The sequence below is a fragment of the Otolemur garnettii genome, unplaced genomic scaffold, assembly GCF_000181295.1.
Source record: "Otolemur garnettii isolate 467f Iridium unplaced genomic scaffold, OtoGar3 scaffold00053, whole genome shotgun sequence".
Taxonomy (NCBI): Eukaryota; Metazoa; Chordata; class Mammalia; order Primates; family Galagidae; genus Otolemur; species Otolemur garnettii.
Window position 1 is genome coordinate 9525864 of NW_003852448.1, and position 7153 is coordinate 9533016.

General features: G+C 46.1%; 1 pseudogene; it reads left to right on the plus strand.

Annotated features, from left to right (window-relative positions):
• The first annotated feature begins 3480 nt into the window (after positions 1-3480).
• On the plus strand, positions 3481-3576 carry LOC111726094 (annotated as a pseudogene).
• The last annotated feature ends 3577 nt before the right edge of the window (positions 3577-7153 follow it).

Consider the following 7153-nt stretch of genomic DNA (forward strand, 5'->3'; position numbering starts at 1 on the left):
GGAAGTGGCACAATTAACCAGCCTCACAGCCTTGCTTTGGCCACCTGGAAAAGGAGTAGTTCTTTAGGAAGATGGCCTTTTTGGTTACAGGAGTAATAGAGGTGAATACTTTCCATAAGGTATTTGTTAATTTGTGCTTTTCTCCAGAACATGCTGGAACCTGTCCATGGCCCCTGCTGCCTTAGGTGACATTTAAATTCCCCCGTGTCTTGGGTCCAGTCTCCCAAAGGTTGCCTCTGCTTCACCCCCAGCCAGAGAGTTTCTCTCTAGCTCCAGGGTCTCCATACAAGCAGATCTCTTTCTACCCATCCATAATAATAATAATAACACCACCTAAGAGGAGGGGAGGGGAGGGACGGAATGGGAGGGGAGGGGCAGGAGAGAAGGAGAGGAGAGGGATTATTTAGAGGAAGCTCTCTGTGGACAAAAGCGTTTTCAGTCAGCGGTGGTGAGAAGTTGTCTGATGTGATGCTCCCTTTACAAAGCTCTGTGCTTGGGATATAAACAGATGTCTCTTCTAAATGTGAGAGGAGAATATAACTGTAAAAAACAACAGCGAGGACAAAAATGTTGCCTAGCAGGCCAAGATCCCCAAAGAAGATTTTAAAAATGGCAACAGCTGCACTGAGATGATAAACGCCAGGTAGTTCTCTTTCTTTTAAAACTTTACTTGTCTGGGATATTTCGGGAGGTGGAGGGGATAGAAATGTTCTAAACTGGAGCTTGGTGATGGTTGTACAATTCTGTACGTTTGTGAAAAATCTTCGAATTTGACGGCATGTTAATTGTACCTTGTTAAAGTTGCTTAAAGTCCGTGTATCCCTGGCTCACAGCTATAATCCCAGCACTTTGGGAGGCTGAGGCACCAGGATTGCTTGAAGCCAGGAGTTTGAGATGCAGTGTGAGCTATGCTGACACCACTGTACTCAAGCTGGGGCAAAAGGGTTAGACTCTGTCTCCCCCCAAAAATTCTTTTTTTTTTTTTTTTTTTTGCTGTTTTTGGCCAGGGCCAGGTTTGAACCTGCCACCTCCAACATATCGGGTCGGCGCCCTACTCCTTTGAGCCACAGGCACCCCCCCCCCATCTTAAACTGTTATAATAATCCCAGAAATCAGTGAAATTTTAGAAAGTAAAAATAACTAATAGGATTCAGGTGATTTATTGTTTGACAGTTGAGCAAACATTCGTTGAGGTCCTCTTGATGCTGGATCCTTTCTATGGCATGTGCTTGGGAGATGTCAAAATGATTAAGACAGCCTAACCTTGGGAGTTTCATTGCCTAATTCATGAACTCTGGGGTCTGTGACCCTGCTCAAGCCCAGTTGGTTCAAGTTTCGTCACTTTAATCCCACATTTTTGGTACCGTGATCTTTTGAGTGAGTAATTGCTAAGGTCTCTGTCAGCAAGAAAGGCAGAAATCCAGTTCCAGGCCAGCCCTGGGAGGGAAGGGAGGCAGCCACACAGCCTGCCCTGAAAGGGGGACAAAGCTGAACTGGGGTTGGGGGACATGGGCAGACCCATCCAAGACCTGCAAAGCTCTGATGGAAACCAGGAAGACAGGAGAAAGTCATCTGTGTTCAGCCATGTGGGTCACCCGGGTGACCAACCACAAGTGAACCAAGGAAGACAGCAATTTTTTTTTTAATTGAGACGGAGTCTCACTTTGTCACCCTGGGTAGAGTCCTATTGCGTCCTAACTCACAGCAACCTCAAACTCTCGGGCTTGAGCAATTCTCTTGCCTCAGCCTCCCAAGTAGCTACAGGTCCCTGCCACAATGTCCAGCTATTTGTTTGTTTAGTAGGCTTGGACTGGGTTCGAACTCACTAGTCCTGGTGCATGTGGTGGCGCCCTAACCACTGACCAATGGATGCCCTGCCTGGCTACTTTTTTTTTTTAAGAGACAGAGTCTCACTTTGTTGCCCTTCGTAGAGTGCTGTAGCGTCACAGCTCACAGCAACCTCCAGCTCTTGGGCTTAGGTGATTCTCTCGCCTCAGGCTCCCAGTAGCTGAGACTACAGGCATCTGCCACAATGCCAGGTTTTTTTTTTGTTGCAGTTTGGCTGGGCCCGGGTTCAAACCCACCACCCTTGGTATATAGGGCCAGTGCCCTACTTACTAAACCACAAGTGCTATCTCCCACCTGGCTGTTTTTTAGAGATGAGGTCTCACTCTGGCTTGGGCTAGTCAACTCAGGCAATCCACCCGCCTGGGCCTCACAGGTGCTGGGATTACAGGTGTGAGCCATTGTGCTCAGCCAGAAGGCAGCAATTTTGTTCCTTGGGGTTTTTATTTTATTTTATTTATTTAATTTGTTTATTTATTTTTGAGACAGAGTCTCACTATGTCACCCTTGGTAGAGTGCCATGGTGTCATAGCTCACAGCAACCTCAAATTCTTGGGTTTAAGTGATTCTCTTGCCTTCAGCCTCAGCCTGTAGCTGGGACTACAGGCACCTGCCACAACCCTGGGTTCGATTTTAAATGATACATTTTAAGCCACTTAGCCCCCCCTGCTTTTCCCTTTTATCCCACATCACACCTTTCTGCAGTCTAGGCTCCAGACATACTACATCAAACCGGATCTACTTATTCCCTACAGATGTCTGACCCTTGTCTCTCCCTGGAGGCAGCTCCCGGGGCACACATCAGTCGTGATTCCCAGACCCTCTCTGCCAGGTGCACCTTCTGGGACATCTGGAGCTTAGTGACTAGAGGGGATTGGCTCTTTGAGACTTTTCTCTCAAAACCAGTAGTCCTTAAAATCTTTTTTAAATCATGAAAATCTTTAGTATTCTGATGAAAGCTATACATCTATGTCCACAAAGTTGCACACATTCACATACGTATAGACATTTTGTGTGTAATTTTAGGGTATTGTTCATAGGCCCTCCCCTAAGTCTGGCCAGGAACCCCAGGCTGAGAAAATGTGGTTTAAATATGAGAAATACAGGTGGCTAGTTGCAAAAATAGGGCAAGTTCGTCTTCCTTCATCCCTTTCTCTACCTTCTAGGTTCCTTTGTCTGATTCAGACTCCCCTTGGGAAGTGGTATCCCTGCCTCTAGAATTATCCGTCACCCCAGTCAGTAAAATCCATAGTCCCCTAGATTAAATATCCAACAGTAAGAAACATATAAGGCGCATTTTTATATAGCTAGTCAAGAGATAGAAAGTTATGCAGATTTAATATTTAGAGTTAAGAGTAGATAGCACAAAGGAAAATTCTCACTTGTAAAGTTACAGGGATTAGCTAAACAAAACAACATAGCTGTTGTGGCGAGTACCGTAGTCCCAGCCCCTGCTACTTGGGAGTCTGAGGCAAGAGAATCGCTTAAACCCAAGACTTTGAGGTTACTGTGAGCTGTGATGCCACAGCACTCTACTGAGGGTGATATAGTGAGACTCCGTCTTAAAAAAAAAAACAAAACATCGTACTATGGGAGAATTATATGGGAATTGCAGCAGAGGAAACTGAAAATCAGAAGACTATACCTTCAGGGATCATTTCTATAGTTTGTTACTAGAGAAGTTTTTCTGAATATATAAAGCACCAGGGGAAAAAAAGAAAAGAAAACTGAAAATCAGGAGTTTGCTGTTTGGGTTAGTGTCTGTTTTTTCCTTGTATGTATGTATATGTGTTTATATATACATATATATATATATATATATTTCCGATACAAGATGGTGTTGTAGTGCTATTTGTGTGATAAGAAATCACATTCCTTCATTGCAGCCAACTCACTAGTTAGATTAAAAGAAGTAGAGTAGGGCAGCGCCTGTGGCTCAAAGGAGTAGGGTGCTGGCCCCATATGCCAGAGGTGGCTGGTTCAAACCCAGCCCCGGCCAAAAATTGCAAAAAAAAAAAAAAAAAAAGAAGCAGAGTAAACCAATTCCCACAAAGTGCAAATAACACCATATTAAACACCTAACACCTGATTTGAATGGAATTCCCAAACCATAAATGAGCCTGAAAAGAGACTTTGTCTAAGCAGCCAGTGTCATTGACTGCGCATGTCACTCTGCAAAGCTGAACTGTGGCTTTCCAACTTGAAAAAGAAAAGAATCAGATTTAAACACTTTCTCAGTGCTTCCCCCCACGTTAATGAACCCTCCTCTTAGAGAAGCTTGGTCTTTGAAGATGGCACTTGTCAGTTGTAGGCAAGGGGTCTAAAGGAGACATTGGCCTGGGCACTTGCACCAGAAGGGTGGCCTGTGCCTAAGGTGAGCAGTGTGACCCTGGAGTGTCCAGTGGTGTCAGGCTCAGCAATACTAGGGAGGGGCCTTGTAGAGAGTCTAGCGCTTAAAACATCCCTTTCCCAGGAGGATGGTCACTTGGGGGGGCGGGTTTCCAGAGGTCTCTGCCGGGGAACTTGCCTTTCAGCTGCTGAAGCAGCCTGAGGCCCAGGCAGGGGCCCAAGTAAAAAGGCAGCCAGGTAAGGAGCAGGGAGCCAGGAGCCACGAGCCACCGGGCAACAGTGAGCCTTTATGTGTGGGCTGTCAGCTCATCCTGCCATGGAGGAGGTGATCAGCATGTGGCCTTCTGTAGGGTGGCCAGGCGCCTGCAGGCTGAGACAAGAGCGCTTTGTGTGGTTCGGTTTTGGCAGGTTAACCCGGCAGGGACTTCTTTCCTTTTTTAAATCTTATTTCTTTCTCCTTTGTACTTGTTTCTTTCTTTCTGCCCAAATCTGTGGCTTCATTCCTTAGACACACCAGCGCTTCTGGTTTGTTCCTGCTTCCATGCAGCCACGGTGAGGGGCGGGTGGCACGAGGGGCCTCAGGCCTGGCATCTGGAATCTGGTCTTGGTGCCTACTCTGCCACCAGTCACTGTGAACAAGCCAGCTGGCCTGCCTGGGTCCCACTTTCCTCCTTTGTAAAACTGGAATAAGAGTCCCTTGTGGCCACATGGGAGCCTGAGCATGTGAGGGCAGCTCTGACTCCCACAGCTGTGCCCACAGCTGTGCTACCATCCCACTCGGGTTTGGCCACAATATTTATTTTTATTTCTCCATTTGTGCTTTAAAGCCAGTCAAACATTCCTTCAAAGACTGACTTTTTTTTTTTTTTTTTGAGACAGAATCTCACTTTGTTGCCCTTGGTAAAGTGCTATGGTGTCATAGCTCACAGTAACCTCAAACTCTTGGGCTCAAGCGATTCTCTTGCCCTAGCCTTGTGAGTAGCTAGAACTGCAGGCACCCATCACAATGCCTGGCTATTTTTAGAGATGGGGTCTCACTCTTGCTCAAGCTGGTCTTGAACCCATGAGCTCAGGCAATCCACCCACCTTAGCCTCCCAGACTGCTAGGATTACAGGCATGAGCCACCGTGCCTGGCCAAAGACTGACCGTATTATTGAGTCTCCACTTGAAGTTTTATTGCTATTTCTTTTTGTTGTTGTTTTTTCAGAAACTGAGTTTGTTGTTGTTGTTGTTGTTGGAGACAGAGTCTCACTTGGTCAACCCAGGTTACAGTGCCATGGAGTCCTAGCTCAAAGCAACCTCAAACTTTAGGGTTCAAGGGATCCTCTTGCCTCAGCCTCCCGAGTAGCTGGGACTACAGGAGCCCACCACTATGCCCAGCTAATTTTTCTATTTTTAGTAGAAATAGGGTCTTGCTCTTGCTCAGCTTAGGCTGGTCTCAAACTCGTGAGCTCAAGCCTCTCTCCTTGACCTCCCAGAGCACTGGGATTACATGTGTGAGCCCCTATCCCGGCTTAGAAACTGAGTCCTAAGAACTGTCCTTTATATCACGTTCAAGACATTCATTCACCAGTTAAGTTCAGAGCAAGGCCTCAGAACTGTGTGGTGGGAACATAAGGTTAAGTCCTAGTTTCAGACAAGAGAGGTAAGGAGTGGGGCTCCCAGCACTCTGTGTAGGAGCTCAGTTGGTAGATGAGTTGCCAAGATCAGCCAGGGCTGGGGGAACTGACATAGGAATAGATGAGAATTCAGGAGCAGGCAGAGGTCTGCCTAAGATTGGAGATACATTCTTTATCTGTCTCTAAAATTCTCACAAGTAGAGTCAAATGAGGTTGTTTAAGAGCATTTCACTTACAACAAAACAATATAGAAAATGCCATATCTATGAAATAAAGACTGGGTAAGAATTATTGTAATAGCTAAATAGCATTGATTGTGATATCACTGATCTCAGTTTAATAATGGGAAAGCTGAGCATCAAAAGAGTACCTTGGGCGTGGTTGTGCTGCTAATAAGGGGCAGAAAGGCATCTGATAAGTGTGCCTTAGTCAGCTCCAGCTGCTGCGACAAATAACCAATGGCAAGGAACATTCATTTCTTATAGTTCTGGAGGCCAGGAAGTCCAAGGTCAAGGTGCCAAGTAATTTGATTCCTGGTCAGGGCTCTCTCCTCACAGGGCAGAGAGACTTGTCTCTCTTGTGTCTCTTCTTTTTTTTTTTTTTTTTTTTGAGACAGAGCCTCAAGCTGTCCCCCTGGGTAGAGTACTGTGGCATCACAGCTCACAGCAACCTTCAACTCCTGGGCTCAAGCAAGTCTCCTGCCTCAGCCTCCCAAGTAGCTGGGACCACAGGCACCTGCCACAGCCCCAGGCTATTTTTTGGTTGCAGCCATCATTGTTGTTTGGCGGGCCTGGGCTGGATTCGAACCTGCCACCTTAGGTGTATGTGGCTGGTGCCTTAGCCACTTGAGCCACAGGCGCCGAGAGATTGTGTCTTTTCTTATAAGGAGACTAATCTTATCATGAGGGCTCCCAATCACCTCCCAAAAGCATCATGTTGGGGGTTAGGGTTTCACCATAAATTTGTGGAGAACACATTCAGTCCATATCTAGGTGGCAGCAGGCTTTTGGTTTTAATATGTTAATCTTCCCTAGGCACTGAGGATTTTTGTCCTTTATCTACATATCTGTCCTGTAGTTAAAAATAAATTCCTGACTGCACCTGTGCTATGGAATGTATTTTTTATTTAGTCAAGAATAGCCAGGGGCTGAGTGAGGTGGTTCATGCCTGTAATCCTAGCACTCTGGAAGACCAAGGCTTGAGCCCAAGAGTTTGAGACTGCAATGAATTATAATGGTGCCACCACACTCTAGCCTGGGGCAACAGAGCAAGACACTGTTTAAAAAAAAAAAAAAGACTAGCCATTGAATATCTGCTGTGCATAAGAAGCTACAGGCTC